We start from the raw sequence: 14922 nt of genomic DNA, 5'->3' as shown, positions 1-14922 counted from the left end.
TTCTTTTCTACCAAGCAACCCAAAATGAGACTTGCAATTTATTTTCTGAGGCAAAAAATAAATATACAGTGTGTGTGTATATGTGAGCTAAGAGGGATTAAATGACACAAAACCTTTGAAAAGATAAATATAACATATTTGTAAACCATTTTTGGGACCACTGTTCGTGTTGGTGTCCATTTTTGGGCAGCGAGAGTTTGGGTGAAGTGTTTTATTTGCTGTGTACTGCTTGGACTCACCCTCTTCCACCATAATTGGCCTCTGTCCTGGTCACACAGTTAGTGTTACCCTCCTATGTTACATGACCAATAAGAAGAGTTTCCACAGAGACGAACGACCCTTAACCTTCCCCAAAGATACTTTTCACTGTGCTTCTCCGTTGACTGCTGACTCCTGAACTTTGACCTGCTGAAGTTGATGAGAATGTACACACGTGTAAACGTCCCCACTCTCCTCTTTAAGCTGTTCTGAGTGACTGCTGATCCAGGTTGATCAATGGACACCTTGCTACATTATATAATGAAGAAAGAAAACTACCAGATGCTTCCAGATTCTATACATTTTCTTTTATTTGAATTTAAAAGACAATATTCTAATAAAACTGCACACAGATAGCATTTATGTGGGCCATATGAATAGTATGTAGTTGAGAATAGATATATCTAGAGAAAATTATGGTTTATCTAAATGTGTGATAAACTTAAAAACTGTATTGCACGAAGTTTATAAAAATGATGAACGGATATAATCACCGACTGATGTCTTTTGTTTCTTTTATTTAATTATCTCAGAGATGGAAAATAACCATATAAGATACACAATGCACCTCCTGTTTTGTCTGAAATACTTGTTCCCGAACAAGCGTCCGGCCCCACTTGGAGTAAGCAGAGTCATTGAAGGGAGAGTCAGAAACAAACTGAATGAATTGATTTCTTGCAGAAACTATAAATATCTAGTAAAGCTCTGCTGTTTGCAGTGTAAAGAAGATTTACATGAGCAAGTTTTGATGGAATACTTAAGATGGACATATTTGTTAAAGGAGAGACAAACAAAAAAAAATCACACTATTCATCCACGAAACAAATCTAAGTCCACCACAGTCAGACTCACCCCCTCTTCCCACCCTCCAATAAATACAACAACTCAACACTCTCAGAAGTCCCACCCCCTCCTCATATGCACATAGTTAAAAGGTATCCATTTATAAAATACCTAAATAGATCCATGTTATTTGATTGGTGGATTACTGTATATGTCATGTGGCATTGATTTGTCCCATTGCACAGCAAACTCTTCCATTGCATAATTTATGTTATTTATTGCACAATTTGGTTCAATTTACCACAAATTTTGGTTCCACACATTTCACCTCACTGAAAGACTACACTACCTTTGCATAAAAATGCATCAATGTTACTAAGAAGCTATCTATAGCCTATGGACTTTGCCTTGACTATTATCTATTTAAGTGTCATATAAAACAAATAATGAATGTTTTCCATTTGTGCAATGGTAATAATATTTGCATGATTTCAAAAATGGAACATATTCTTACATTACACTCATAAACATTTATTATTTGTATACTGCATGCAAAGCACATGGACATGGACTTTCCCTACCAGCAGAGATACTTATCAAACCTTTGTGAATGTTTGTGAATTAAAGCTAACCATTGCCCTAACAATCAACAAAACACGTGAACACATTGTGTTATTAAGTACAATACAATGTATGAAGTAGAGCAAGGCATTTAGATGATTGCAGTGTCTTGCCACTGCCAGCTAACTTTTTGACTTAGCGAGAAAGTACGATCAGATGTCTGATACTATAACTATATATATATATACATAGAGAGAGAGAGAGAGAGAGAGAGAGCTCTCTAGATCTAGATATCTAGATTTAGAGATTTATCTACAGCTACTATATAGAGCTCTAGATCCATATACAACTTGCCTGTTCCTGAGATATTAATGCATCAAATTATTTTAACATCAATCAATCAATCAATCAATTTTTTTATATAGCGCCAAATCACAACAAACAGTTGCCCCAAGGCGCTTTATATTGTAAGGCAAGGCCATACAATAATTATGTAAAACCCCAACGGTCAAAACGACCCCCTGTGAGCAAGCACTTGGCTACAGTGGGAAGGAAAAACTCCGTTTTAACAGGACGAAACCTCCAGCAGAACCAGGCTCAGGGAGGGGCAGTCTTCTGCTGGGACTGGTTGGGGCTGAGGGAGAGAACCAGGAAAAAGACATGCTGTGGAGGGGAGCAGAGATCGATCACTAATGATTAAATGCAGAGTGGTGCATACAGAGCAAAAAGAGAAAGAAACAGTGCATCATGGGAACCCCCCAGCAGTCTACGTCTATAGCAGCATAACTAAGGGATGGTTCAGGGTCACCTGATCCAGCCCTAACTATAAGCTTTAGCAAAAAGGAAAGTTTTAAGCCTAATCTTAAAAGTAGAGAGGGTGTCTGTCTCCCTGATCTGAATTGGGAGCTGGTTCCACAGGAGAGGAGCCTGAAAGCTGAAGGCTCTGCCTCCCATTCTACTCTTACAAACCCTAGGAACTACAAGTAAGCCTGCAGTCTGAGAGCGAAGCGCTCTATTGGGGTGATTGGTACTACGAGGTCCCTAAGATACGATGGGACCTGATTATTCAAAACCTTATAAGTAAGAAGAAGAATTTTAAATTCTATTCTAGAATTAACAGGAAGCCAATGAAGAGAGGCCAATATGGGTGAGATATGCTCTCTCCTTCTAGTCCCCGTCAGTACTCTAGCTGCAGCATTTTGAATTAACTGAAGGCTTTTTAGGGAACTTTTAGGACAACCTGATAATAATGAATTACAATAGTCCAGCCTAGAGGAAATAAATGCATGAATTAGTTTTTCAGCATCACTCTGAGACAAGACCTTTCTGATTTTAGAGATATTGCGTAAATGCAAAAAAGCAGTCCTACATATTTGTTTAATATGCGCTTTGAATGACATATCCTGATCAAAAATGACTCCAAGATTTCTCACAGTATTACTAGAGGCCAGGGTAATGCCATCCAGAGTAAGGATCTGGTTAGACACCATGTTTCTAAGATTTGTGGGGCCAAGTACAATAACGTCAGTTTTATCTGAGTTTAAAAGCAGGAAATTAGAGGTCATCCATGTCTTTATGTCTGTAAGACAATCCTGCAGTTTAGCTAATTGGTGTGTGTCCTCTGGCTTCATGGATAGATAAAGCTGGGTATCATCTGCGTAACAATGAAAATTTAAGCAATACCGTCTAATAATACTGCCTAAGGGAAGCATGTATAAAGTGAATAAAATTGGTCCTAGCACAGAACCTTGTGGAACTCCATAACATATTCATGATATCGGTTTTCACATTGAACTTTGACCTATGACCTTGACTTGACCTATGTTGTGAGAGGACAGCCATATTCCCATGGCACGGCCATCACAATAGCCACTTGGGAAGGTAATAAATGCAGTTTATTATTGGCACGTGCTGTGCATGTGCATTTGTCTAAACTTACAAAAGCAAGAGACCTCTCCTGGACTGCAGTTTGACCCATAAAAAGTAGGTCATCAGTGCTCATGTGAGACGGTTGTTATACGAATTAGTATTCCAAATGTCATGGGTTTGCAATGAGATAGTGTTGAGTAATCATGGGCCAAAGCCTTATTTTATGTGGTGAGCTGGATTTGACCAAGACAGAATAAGTCAAGGGTAGCATCCTCTGATCTCCCATGAGAGGGTTGTATGTTTAATTTATATCCAAAATATCTTGGATCTGTGATGATATAGTTTCAAGTCATTGCACGTTGAAGGCTAAACACACTAGGAGCCTTTTTTTTAGTACTGACACAGAATAGACCCATAAAAAGTAAGGTACGGTCAGTGTCCTTTGAACTCATACAAAAAGATTGGGAAATTAACTTATATCCCAAGTATCTTGCTCTTCTTTTTCTTTCCTAAAGTTATCAGAATACACCTTACATTGGGCAAGGATCTTGAAAGCAGTAGCTTAGGTGCTTTGTTGGCGAGAAAAGGTTTACTGACCTTTTCTTCGCAGATGATGCTGTGATGTTTGCTGAATCAATGGATATCCTGACTGCAACACTTGAGAGGTTGAGTGAGGAATCAGAGTGTCTGGGTTTGTGAATATCCTCCTCCTCTACTTTTGAGATCAAGAGACACCTGAGCAGAGCTGATGACATTGTGAGGTTCTGGACAGTGGTGTTTCGCAATGCTCATATTTTGTTAGAAAACAAAGGTCCAAGTCTTTATAGTCCTGCTCCTTCCTGTTACACTGTACTGTTGTAAGACGTGGATGCTAAAAATGAGAACAACATGTCTTGGGTACTAGGTGTCTTCTGAGTATATTTGAATAAACCCTGAAATGACTGTTACTTGAACAGCTAATTGGGTGCTTGCCATTCAGGACCCAAGGTGGTTCCATAGTGTAGTGGATATAACAACACACAGCACAAGAACATGCTCTAAGGCGTCATTAAAAGTCAACACTGGTTTTAAAAACACTTGCAGTTTGAGCAATTTGTATTATTGATATGTTCAGGGAAATACCAACATACTGATAGTTTCATAAAATAAAATTGGGGTCTGACAGCAGTCTGGTAGCATGGAGCTGTAACAGCCAGCGGTCTTTATCAGGGAGCAAATATTTCTTTTAGTAGCTCCTTGAGGTCTTTTACATGCTGTGATCCTCAAAGTGTCTGACCTTTTTTGTCAAACCTGAAGCACATAATATTTGCAAATATATGGGGAGCGCCAGATGGGCTGTATTTGTTAAGCAGGATAATGACAAAAGCAATTGAAAGTCAATTTAGTATACTTTCCATTGACTGTCACTTTATTTATTTATAAATTACACTGACATCTGGTATCTCATGCTTCTTTTTTTTTTTTTTTTTTTTGTGGTAGCAATTATAAAATTACTTTGTTCACCCACTGAGCAGGTGGGGGCTGACTAGTGGGAACAAGTCCAAGGAGGTGGACTGTCTTCAGAGATGAGAGTTGGCTGCAGATGCACTTGGAAAGCAGAAAGCAGCATTCCATCATGATAAGGGTCCTAAATATTTCCTTATAGACCCTTGGGTGTGAGGATTAGATATCACTGCTATTATCATACTTCTTGTAATCGAGATATCGTTACAGTGAGGAAACGAGAGAGTCAAGGAGCAATGATAAGAGTCCCAGAGCAAATTATAGCACCTGCCACACAGACATTGTTATTCTAAATGCTTTATTACAGTGTTATTATGAACTGTGGTTTTCCATATTTGGACATTATAGCAATAACTTAGACTTTACAAAAGGTCTTGTCAGCAGAGGTGTTTGATAAAGATGTTATAATTTGATCATCTTGCATTTTTGATACAGTCTTTTTCATGATTTACTCATTTATTTATTTATTCACTATAATTATTGCTACAATGTTTGATTTATTTAGCCATCTTCAGACATAATACGTGATTTTTTTTAGACTTGTAGAAAATTAAATGCATATCCTGTAGTCAAATAGCTTTTAAAGGTTCCACCTCAGATACATTAGCTTAAAACTAAAATTTAAAAATGCCTAAATCAAAATTTCTTTTATGTTTAAGCAATATCCCCAGTTTCACACTAAGATGAATATGTGAAGCTGGCATTTTTAAAACATCATAATAAAAACATGTTCCAATATTCTGACTCCAGTTAACACAATTAATAGACAATTTCAACACTTGGCCACTGAGTGTCTCAAACAGTGTGTTTGGAGAACAAAACTGAACTATTTTCTGGTGGTAGTTCTAAATAATAACAATCAACTCAATTAATAAGCAAAGAACAAAATTAATAAAGAAATAGACTCAACAAAAATATACATGCAACTCTTTTGTTTTTGCTCACGTTTGATGAGTTGAATCAAATCACACATTTTATTTCTCTTAGATTTTGTTCACACATTTGTTAAATCCATGTTAATGTCACCTTTGACAAAATAATCCATTTTGGGGGTTGCATGGTGAGATAATCCAAAAGTGTTGTCATAATTTGTAAATGTCATAATGTCATAAAAAAAAAATTTTAACTATTAGAGAAAAAATTACTCATAACCATCCCAAAGACGTATCGTTATCTTTGGCTGCTTTCAGTGATGCCGGTATTTGGTTAGACTCTTTCTCTCAGATTGTTCTGTCTGAGTTATTTTCATTAGTTACTTCATCCAAACCATCAACATGTCTATTAGACCCCATTCCTACCAGGCTACTCAAGGAAGCCCTACCATTATTTAATGCTTCGGTCTTAAATATGATCAATCTATCTTTATTAGTTGGCTATGTACCACGGGCTTTTAAGGTGGCAGTAATTAAACCATTACTTAAAAAGCCATCACTTGACCCAGCTATCTTAGCTAATTATAGACCAATCCCCAACCTTCCTTTTCTCTCAAAAATTCTTGAAAGGGTAGTTGTAAAACAGCTAACTGATCATCTGCAGAGGAATGCTCTATTTGAAGAGTTTCAGTCAGGTTTTAGAATCCATCATAGTACAGAAATGATCTTCTTATGGCCTTAGACAGTGGACTCATCTCTGTGCTTGTTCTGTTAGACCTCAGTGCTGCTTTTGATACTGTTGACCATAAAATTTTATTACAGAGATTAGAGCATGCCATAGGTATTAAAGGCACTGCGCTGCAGTGGTTTGAATCATATTTATCTAATAGATTACAATTTGTTCATGTAAATGGGGAATCTTCTTCACAGACTAAGGTTAATTATGGAGTTCCACAAGGTTCTGTGCTAGGACCAATTTTATTCACTTTATACATGCTTCCCTTAGGCAGTATTATTAGACGGCATTGCTTAAATTTTCATTGTTACGCAGATGATACCCAGCTTTATCTATCCATGAAGCCAGAGGACACACACCAATTAGCTAAACTGCAGGATTGTCTTACAGACAGAAAGACATGGATGACCTCTAATTTCCTGCTTTTAAACTCAGATAAAACTGAAGTTATTGTACTTGGCCCCACAAATCTTAGACTGCTGGTGGGTTCCCATGATGCACTGAGTGTTTCTTTCTCTTTTTGCTCTGTATGCACCACTCTGCATTTAATCATTAGTGATTGATCTCTGCTCCCCTCCACAGCATGTCTTTTCCTTGTTCTCTCCCTCAGCCCTAACCAGTCCCAGCAGAAGACTGCCCCTCCCTGAGCCTGGTTCTGCTAGAGGTTTCTTCCTGTTAAAAGGGAGTTTTCCTTCCCACTGTCGCCAAGTACTTGCTCACAGGGGGTCGTTTTGACCGTTGGGGTTTTTACGTAATTATTGTATGGCCTTGCCTTACAATATAAAGCGCCTTGGGGCAACTGTTTGTTGTGATTTGGCGCTATATAAATAAAATTGATTGATTGATTGATTGATTGATTGATTGATTGATTGATAATTGGTTTAATTTACTGATTATATATTTTAACAAGAAATCAATAATTGTGTTAGAAATAATTTTTAAAGTAACCTCATTAGCATGAAACTACATTTAAAGATGTAGATATAAAGTTAACTTCACAAGCTGTTTTAAGCTTCACAGTTCTTATTCTTGCAGATTTGTGTGTGCACATACTGATGAATACCAAATGATAAATCGACAAGATTAAAAAATTCTGTGAAGCCCTTTTCTACAGTAAAAATACTTGTTCTCATCCACTTTCAGTAGAACTACTTAAACATGTGCATGTGTGTAAGTGGACTGGGTGTAACTTTCGGGACATCTCTTATCTAACAAATAACTGACTCATTGAATGAACTCAGTTCAGCTTTGGGCAGGATTTCCATCCAAGAAATATACTTAGTCCCAACTCAAGCAAAGATTATCCATGCATTATAATTACCTCCGCCAAGGAGGTTATGTTTTTCGGTCGAGTTGTTTGTTTGTTTGTTTGTCTGTCTGTCTGTTTGTCAGCAGGATAACTCAAAAACGTTTTGAACGGATTTTGATTGAAATTTTGTGGAATGGTTGGAAATGACAAGAGGAACAAGTGATTAAATTTTAGTGGTGATCCGGATCACGATCCAGATCCAGGAATTTTTTAAAGGATTCTTCACCATTGTGGGATAGGGGGAATTTTGACATTCTAGTTTCTAACTCCACAAAAACAAGGCAGAAAGGCTTGAAAAAAATTGGGGTGTAACATAGTCAAATGTTCTATCAAACAACAAAGTTTGGTGATGAGTCGGAATACGGATTCCGGATCTGGCGATCCAGACTATGCAAAATATAGGGAAAATAGAAAATGTGTCAGTGTGAGGTGACAAATGAAGCTAGAGATGCACAACTAACACCAAATTGTAGCTGAATCTGTACTGATTCAGTAACGGTGCATCAGATTTGATGTAGCTTCAAATGTTATGGAGCTAGATCCTGAAGAAAACTGCCATTACTGAAAAAATCGTTTTTATACAATAACGTTTGAACTAATAAAGACATAAAAGTGATTCCAAGTTCTAGTGGTATGTTTTCATGGTCAAGGATGTCAAATATAAAGGAAAGAAAAGTGTATGTATCATAGTTTTGGTTGTAACACTGAATTGTTGAATAGATCACTGTGCCAAGGAGGGAATCTCTTTAGGGTCAGTGACCCTATGGCCTTGTGTAGCACATGCAACACTTAAAAAATAGTTCTATTTCAGAATTTACTGTTATTTATTTAGAGAAGTGTTTCATAAATGTTAAAAAATTCATATATTTGCAGTTTAGTTTGAATAATAAATTGAATTTTGTCTCTTATTTGTTTTTGTCTATAAGCACATGCAATATCAATATCAGTGCTCAGATGTCAGTAGCTTCTGGGAAAGGTGCAAGTTGCAATAAACTGTAATGTCAAGCACTAAGGATACATGCTATCCAGTCACAGCAGATGAAACTTTTTTTTACTACTGAGCAAACATCATTGTTAGACTTTTTTAGGTTCAATGATTCCATGGCATGTAGATGTTATGGCGTCAGTGACCCCATGGCCTTGGCAGAGGTTTGCACTCTCTGATGCTTCTAGGTTTAATTTAATTTAACAGAGTCGCAGCTACATATTTGGTTGGAAATCCTACTCAAAATCAGTGGTGGGCACCGCCGCTTACCTAGAAGTACATAAGCATACCAACAGCAAATGTCAGCTCTCCCCAGTTTTTCAGTGATCAAGTTAAGCACACATAAGTATGCACACATACATGTACACAAGGCCACTTGGCTTTTAAACATATAGATGATTTAGCATGCCTGCTGGAATGGCATGAGTCCGGAATGTAATTATCATGTCCATTGTTCACTGTTGTTATACAAATAATGAGTTAATGAGTTTATGTGTTCATCCATCCATCCATTTCTTCCGCTTCATCCAAGGTCGGGTCGCAGGGGGTTCACCGAGGCCTCGTTCCGCATAAGCAACGGGTACACCTCATCAAAAAGTCTATAATTGTATATTAACTGTTAGCTGATTATCTGAACTGTGTGTACCACTGTACAAAATTGCATTGCATTCATCTAATGAGCCATTTTCTGTGGCGCTGAGGGTCGTGGGAGAGACGAGAGGAGGTGAGGGTTGAGACAGTTGAGAAAGTGAAGTACTGGGATCAGTTGAGGAGAAGGAGAGGGTACGGTGGTATAAGTGCAGAGTGGAGGACACATAATTGAAATTCAAGGATAAAGTTTCCTATCCGCTGCAGTGAAATGCTTGCATGAGCTCTGGCCTAATTATAGAGGGCTGAGTTTGGGGGAGGGAGACATTTGGAAGAGAGGTTACAAATGGACAAATTTTAAATTTGGCAACAGACAGCATGCAGTGCAGGCATACACAACAAAGCTATTATCTTTTCAAACTTTTTTAATTATAAGCAAAACCGGTAACATATTATACATCTGCATGAGAAGAAATATGTATAAGGGGCTACAATCAGGTGAGTGTATGACAAAAATATTCTGCAGATGTTACAGATAATACTACAAAACAGTGATATTCATAAAATATACACATACACTTTATATACATAGTTGAACTTGTAAAGTGAGTCCATAAAATTCACTGATGTATAAAATTTCTTCTCACAGTTTATATAATTCCATCTTAAATTCTTTTAATGTAATGAAGCAGCATTCACATAACTGTTTTAAAGCAAACATAAGTAATAAATAGTCAATAAAATGTCAGCAGGTTTATCAAGTATTAAATGTCAAAATCCACACACATATCATTAATCATATGTAACCTGACTAGTATGGCAAGGCCATGTAGCATGTGACATGCCATTTTGTTTTAAATATATCAGGACAGACTTTATATTTGTAGTCCATGAGCCAAGGACATTTGCAGTGTGACCAAAGGTAGCCCAACAACAGTTACAATCCAGTTTCATTGTACCATTCCTTAAACAAAATGTATCTTCCCACAGTGGTAGCTATAGCGAGGTAGGGGTCAATTAAAGATTATACAGGCGGGCCAGTCCAAATGGAATCACTGGAGGTCTCCAAATTTGTTCATAGTTTCAAAAAATAATGGTATTCTTCGTCAACACCATACAAAATTTCAGGCTTAGTATATCTTCATAAGCATGGTGCACACAGTTGGACTACATCCTTTGTAGGAGATGCAACGTTAAAGATATTGAAAACTCTAAAGTGGTGGCAGGGGGCCGTATAGTTAGACAGCAATGGATAGTTCAATTTAATTCAATTTATTTCACTTATATAGTGCCAAATCACAACAAAGGCGCTTCACACAAGTAAGATCTAACCTTACCAACCCCTCGAGCAAGCACACAGGTGACAGTGCTAAGGAAAAATTCCCTCTGATGATTTGAGGAAGAAACCTCAAGCAGACCAGACTCAAAGGGGTGACCCTTTGCTTGGGCCATGCTACCAACACACTTGATAGTACAAATATACAGGAAATTTTGAGAGACCATGCTGGTGTCCAGGACGGGAGGCTGGCTGGGGAGGGGAGGGGAAGGGGGTTGAGTCCATAGATCCCATCTATTTCATGACCATTACAGAAGACGACACAGATAGTGATTTGTAGGGTGACTTTGGAGATGAAGAAGTGGAAAAGAGTGACCAAGGATCAGATTGTGGAAGCTGAAAGAGGATGGTTGTTATGATAAGACAGGCACTGGGTGAGATCAAGTATTTCTGGACAGCTACTGCAGATATGGTTTTATGCTGAGAAAGAGCACCAGTGTTTGAGAGTGCTGATGGAGAAGTATAGAAAAGGCCAGAAGGAGTTATACTGTGTATTTGTGAATTTAGAGAAAGCTTATGACAGGGTGCCAAGAGATCACTTGTGATATTGTATGAGGACATTTGGAGTTGCAGAGAAGTATGTGAGGGTGGTGCAGCATATGTACAAGGACAGTGTGACAGCAGTGTAATGTGCAGTAGGAATGGCATGCATTCAGTGTGGCAATGGGATTACATCAAGGATTAGCTCTGAGTCCTTTCTTGTTTGCAGGGACAGGTTGGTGGACAAGATCAGACAGGAGTCTCCATGGACTATGATGTTTGCAGATGACAATGTAATCTGTAGTGAGAGAAGAGAGAAGGTCAAGACAAGGCTGGATAAGTGCAGATACACTCTGGAGAGAAGGAAATGAAAGTCAGTCAGAGCAAGATTGAGTATGGGTGTGAATGAGAGGGAGCCCAGTGGAATAGAAGGTTACAAGGAGCAGAGGTGGTGAACGCAGATGAGTTTAAATAGTTGAGTCAACTATCCAAAGTAATGGAGAGTGTGGTAGAGAGGTGAAGAAAAGAGTGCAGGCAAGGTGAAGTGGGTGGTGAAAAGTGGCAGGAGTGATTTGTGACTGAAGAATATCTGCAAGAGTGAAGGGGAAAGTTTACAAGTCAATAGTGAGACCAGCCATGTTGTACAGCTTAGAGACGTGGGACTAACAAAAAGACAAGAGGCAGACCTAAAGATGTTCCTTTTTCTTGAAATGTGACGAGGATGGACAGGATTAAGAATGAACATATGAGATGGACAGCACAGGGGGACAAGTTTGGTGACAAAGTCCAAGAGTTAAGATTGAGATGGTTTGGCATGTGCAGAAGAAGGACCCAGGGTATATAGGGAGAAGGATGCTGAGGATGGAGCCACCAGGCAGGTGAAGAGGAAGACCAAAGAGGAGGTTTGAGAATGTGTTGACCAAGTTGGCTGGTGGTTGGCTCTCACTGCGGTATTGTATCACTTCCTGTTTCCGGAGCACAGCGGTGTTTTTCTGTATCTGTTAGCTGTTTAAATCTGCGCATAGATTGATCTAGTTATCTAGATTACGATTGTTTCCCATGTAATCTTTACATGCCTTAACTAAAGCACTCCTTCTGCTGAATCACCTCTAAATATTTACACATATTCACTTTGCGTGTTTTTAGAATCCGCTAGCTTAGCATAGCTACTAGCTCTTAGCCGATTTAGCATGGCGGCTTCTCCTGTCTCTCCCCGCACTTTTCTGCTCTGGGTGTGAAATGTTTAGTTATTCCTTGGCCTCCTTAGCGTAACGGTACTTGTAATAAGTGTAGCTTATTCGTAGCTTTGGAGGCCAGGCTGGGCGAATTGGAGACTCGGCTCCGCACCGTGGAAAATTCTACAGCTAGCCAGGCCCCTGTAGTCGGTGCGGACCAAGGTAGCTTAGCCGCCGTTAGTTACCCCCTGGCAGATCCCGAGCAGCCGGGAAAGCAGGCTGACGGGTGACTGTGAGGAGGAAGCGTAGCCCTAAACAGAAGCCCCGTGTACACCGCCAACCCGTTCACATCTCTAACCGTTTTTCCCCACTCGACGACACACCCGCCGAGGATCAAACTCTGGTTATTGGCGACTCTGTTTTGCAAAATGTAAAGTTAGCGACACCAGCAACCATAGTCAATTGTCTTCCGGGGGCCAGAGCAGGCGACATTGAAGGAAATTTGAAACTGCTGGCTAAGGCTAAGCGTAAATTTGGTAAGATTGTAATTCACGTCGGCAGTAATGGACACCCGGTTACGCCAATCGGAGGTCACTAAAATTAACATTAAATCGGGTGTAACTTTGCAAAAACAATGTCGGACTCTGTAGTTTTCTCTGGGCCCCTCCCCAATCAGACCGGGAGTGACATGTTTAGCCGCATGTTCTCCTTGAATTGCTGGCTGTCTGAGTGGTGTCCAAAAAATGAGGTGGGCTTCATAGATAATTGGCAAACGCTTCTGGGGAAAACCTGGTCTTGTTAGGAGAGACGGCATCCATCCCACTTTGGATGGAGCAGCTCTCATTCTAGAAATCTGGCCAATTTTCTTAAATCATCCAAACCGTGACTATCCAGGGTTGGGACCAGGAAGCAGAGTTGTAGTCTTACACACCTCTCTGCAGCTTCTCTCCCCCCTGCCCTCCCCTCATTACCCCATCCCCGTAGAGACGGTGCCTGCTCCCAGACTACCATAACCAGCAAAAATCTATTTAAGCATAAAATTCAAAAAGAAAAAATAATATAGCACCTTCAACTGCACCACAGACTAAAACAGTTAAATGTGGTCTATTAACATTAGGTCTCTCTCTTCTAAGTCCCTGTTGGTAAATGATATAATAATTGATCAACATATTGATTTATTCTGCCTTACAGAAACCTGGTTACAGCAGGATGAATATGTTAGTTAAATGAGTCAACACCCCGAGTCACACTAACTGTCAGAATGCTCATAGCACGGGCCGGGGCGGAGGATTAGCAACAATCTTCCATTCCAGCTTATTAATTAATCAAAACCCAGACAGAGCTTTAATTCATTGAAAGCTTGACTCTTAGTCTTGTCCATCCAAATTGGAAGTCCCAAAAACCAGTTTTATTTGTTATTATCTATCGTCCCACCTGGTCGTTACTGTGAGTTTCTCTGTGAATTTTCAGACCTTTTGTCTGACTTAGTGCTTAGCTCAGATAAGATAATTATAGTGGGCGATTTTAACATCCACACAGATGCTGAGAATGACAGCCTCAACACTGCATTTAATCTATTATTAGACTCTATTGGCTTTGCTCAAAAAGTAAATGAGTCCACCCACCACTTTAATCATATCTTAGATCTTGTTCTGACTTATGGTATGGAAATAGAAGACTTAACAGTATTCCCTGAAAACTCCCTTCTGTCTGATCATTTCTTAATAACATTTACATTTACTCTGATGGACTACCCAGCAGTGGGGAATAAGTTTCATTACACTAGAAGTCTTTCAGAAAGCGCTGTAACTAGGTTTAAGGATATGATTCCTTCTTTATGTTCTCTAATGCCATATACCAACACAGTGCAGAGTAGCTACCTAAACTCTGTAAGTGAGATAGAGTATCTCGTCAATAGTTTTACATCCTCATTGAAGACAACTTTGGATGCTGTAGCTCCTCTAAAAAAGAGAGCTTTAAATCAGAAGTGCCTGACTCCGTGGTATAACTCACAAACTCTAGCTTAAAGCAGATAACCCGTAAGTTGGAGAGGAAATGGCGTCTCACTAATTTAGAAGATCTTCACTTTGCCTGGAAAAAGAGTCTGTTGCTCTATAAAAAAGCCCTCCGTAAAGCTAGGACATCTTTCTACCCATCACTAATTGAAGAAAATAAGAACAACCCCAGGTTTCTTTTCAGCACTGTAGCCAGGCTGACAAAGAGTCAGAGCTCTATTGAGCTGAGTATTCCATTAACTTTAACTAGTAATGACTTCATGACTTTCTTTGCTAACAAAATTTTAACTATTAGAGAAAAATTACTCATAACCATCCCAAAGACGTATCGTTATCTTTGGCTGCTTTCAGTGATGCCGGTATTTGGTTAGACTCTTTCTCTCAGATTGTTCTGTCTGAGTTATTTTCATTAGTTACTTCATCCAAACCATCAACATGTTTATTAGACCCCA

At 39.0% G+C, this 14922-nt stretch overlaps 1 protein-coding gene across 3 annotated transcripts in view; it reads right to left on the bottom strand.

Moving 5' to 3' along the window:
• Positions 1 to 8146: 8146 nt before the first annotated feature.
• Positions 8147 to 14922, bottom strand: part of cacng6b (calcium channel, voltage-dependent, gamma subunit 6b) — a 30192-nt gene continuing 23416 nt past the window's right edge. For all 3 annotated transcript variants that reach the window (XR_004561839.1, XR_004561840.1, XR_004561838.1), the window contains 2 exons: positions 11197 to 11201; positions 8147 to 8157 (listed from right to left, as the gene is read on the bottom strand). The gene's annotated coding sequence lies outside the window, so the exon portion shown is untranslated. The remainder of the gene's footprint in view (positions 8158 to 11196; positions 11202 to 14922) is intronic.

The sequence above is a fragment of the Thalassophryne amazonica genome, chromosome 7, assembly GCF_902500255.1.
Source record: "Thalassophryne amazonica chromosome 7, fThaAma1.1, whole genome shotgun sequence".
Classification (NCBI taxonomy): Eukaryota; Metazoa; Chordata; class Actinopteri; order Batrachoidiformes; family Batrachoididae; genus Thalassophryne; species Thalassophryne amazonica.
Note: the sequence above shows the minus strand (reverse complement) of the source record. Positions and strands in the feature narration are given on the sequence as shown.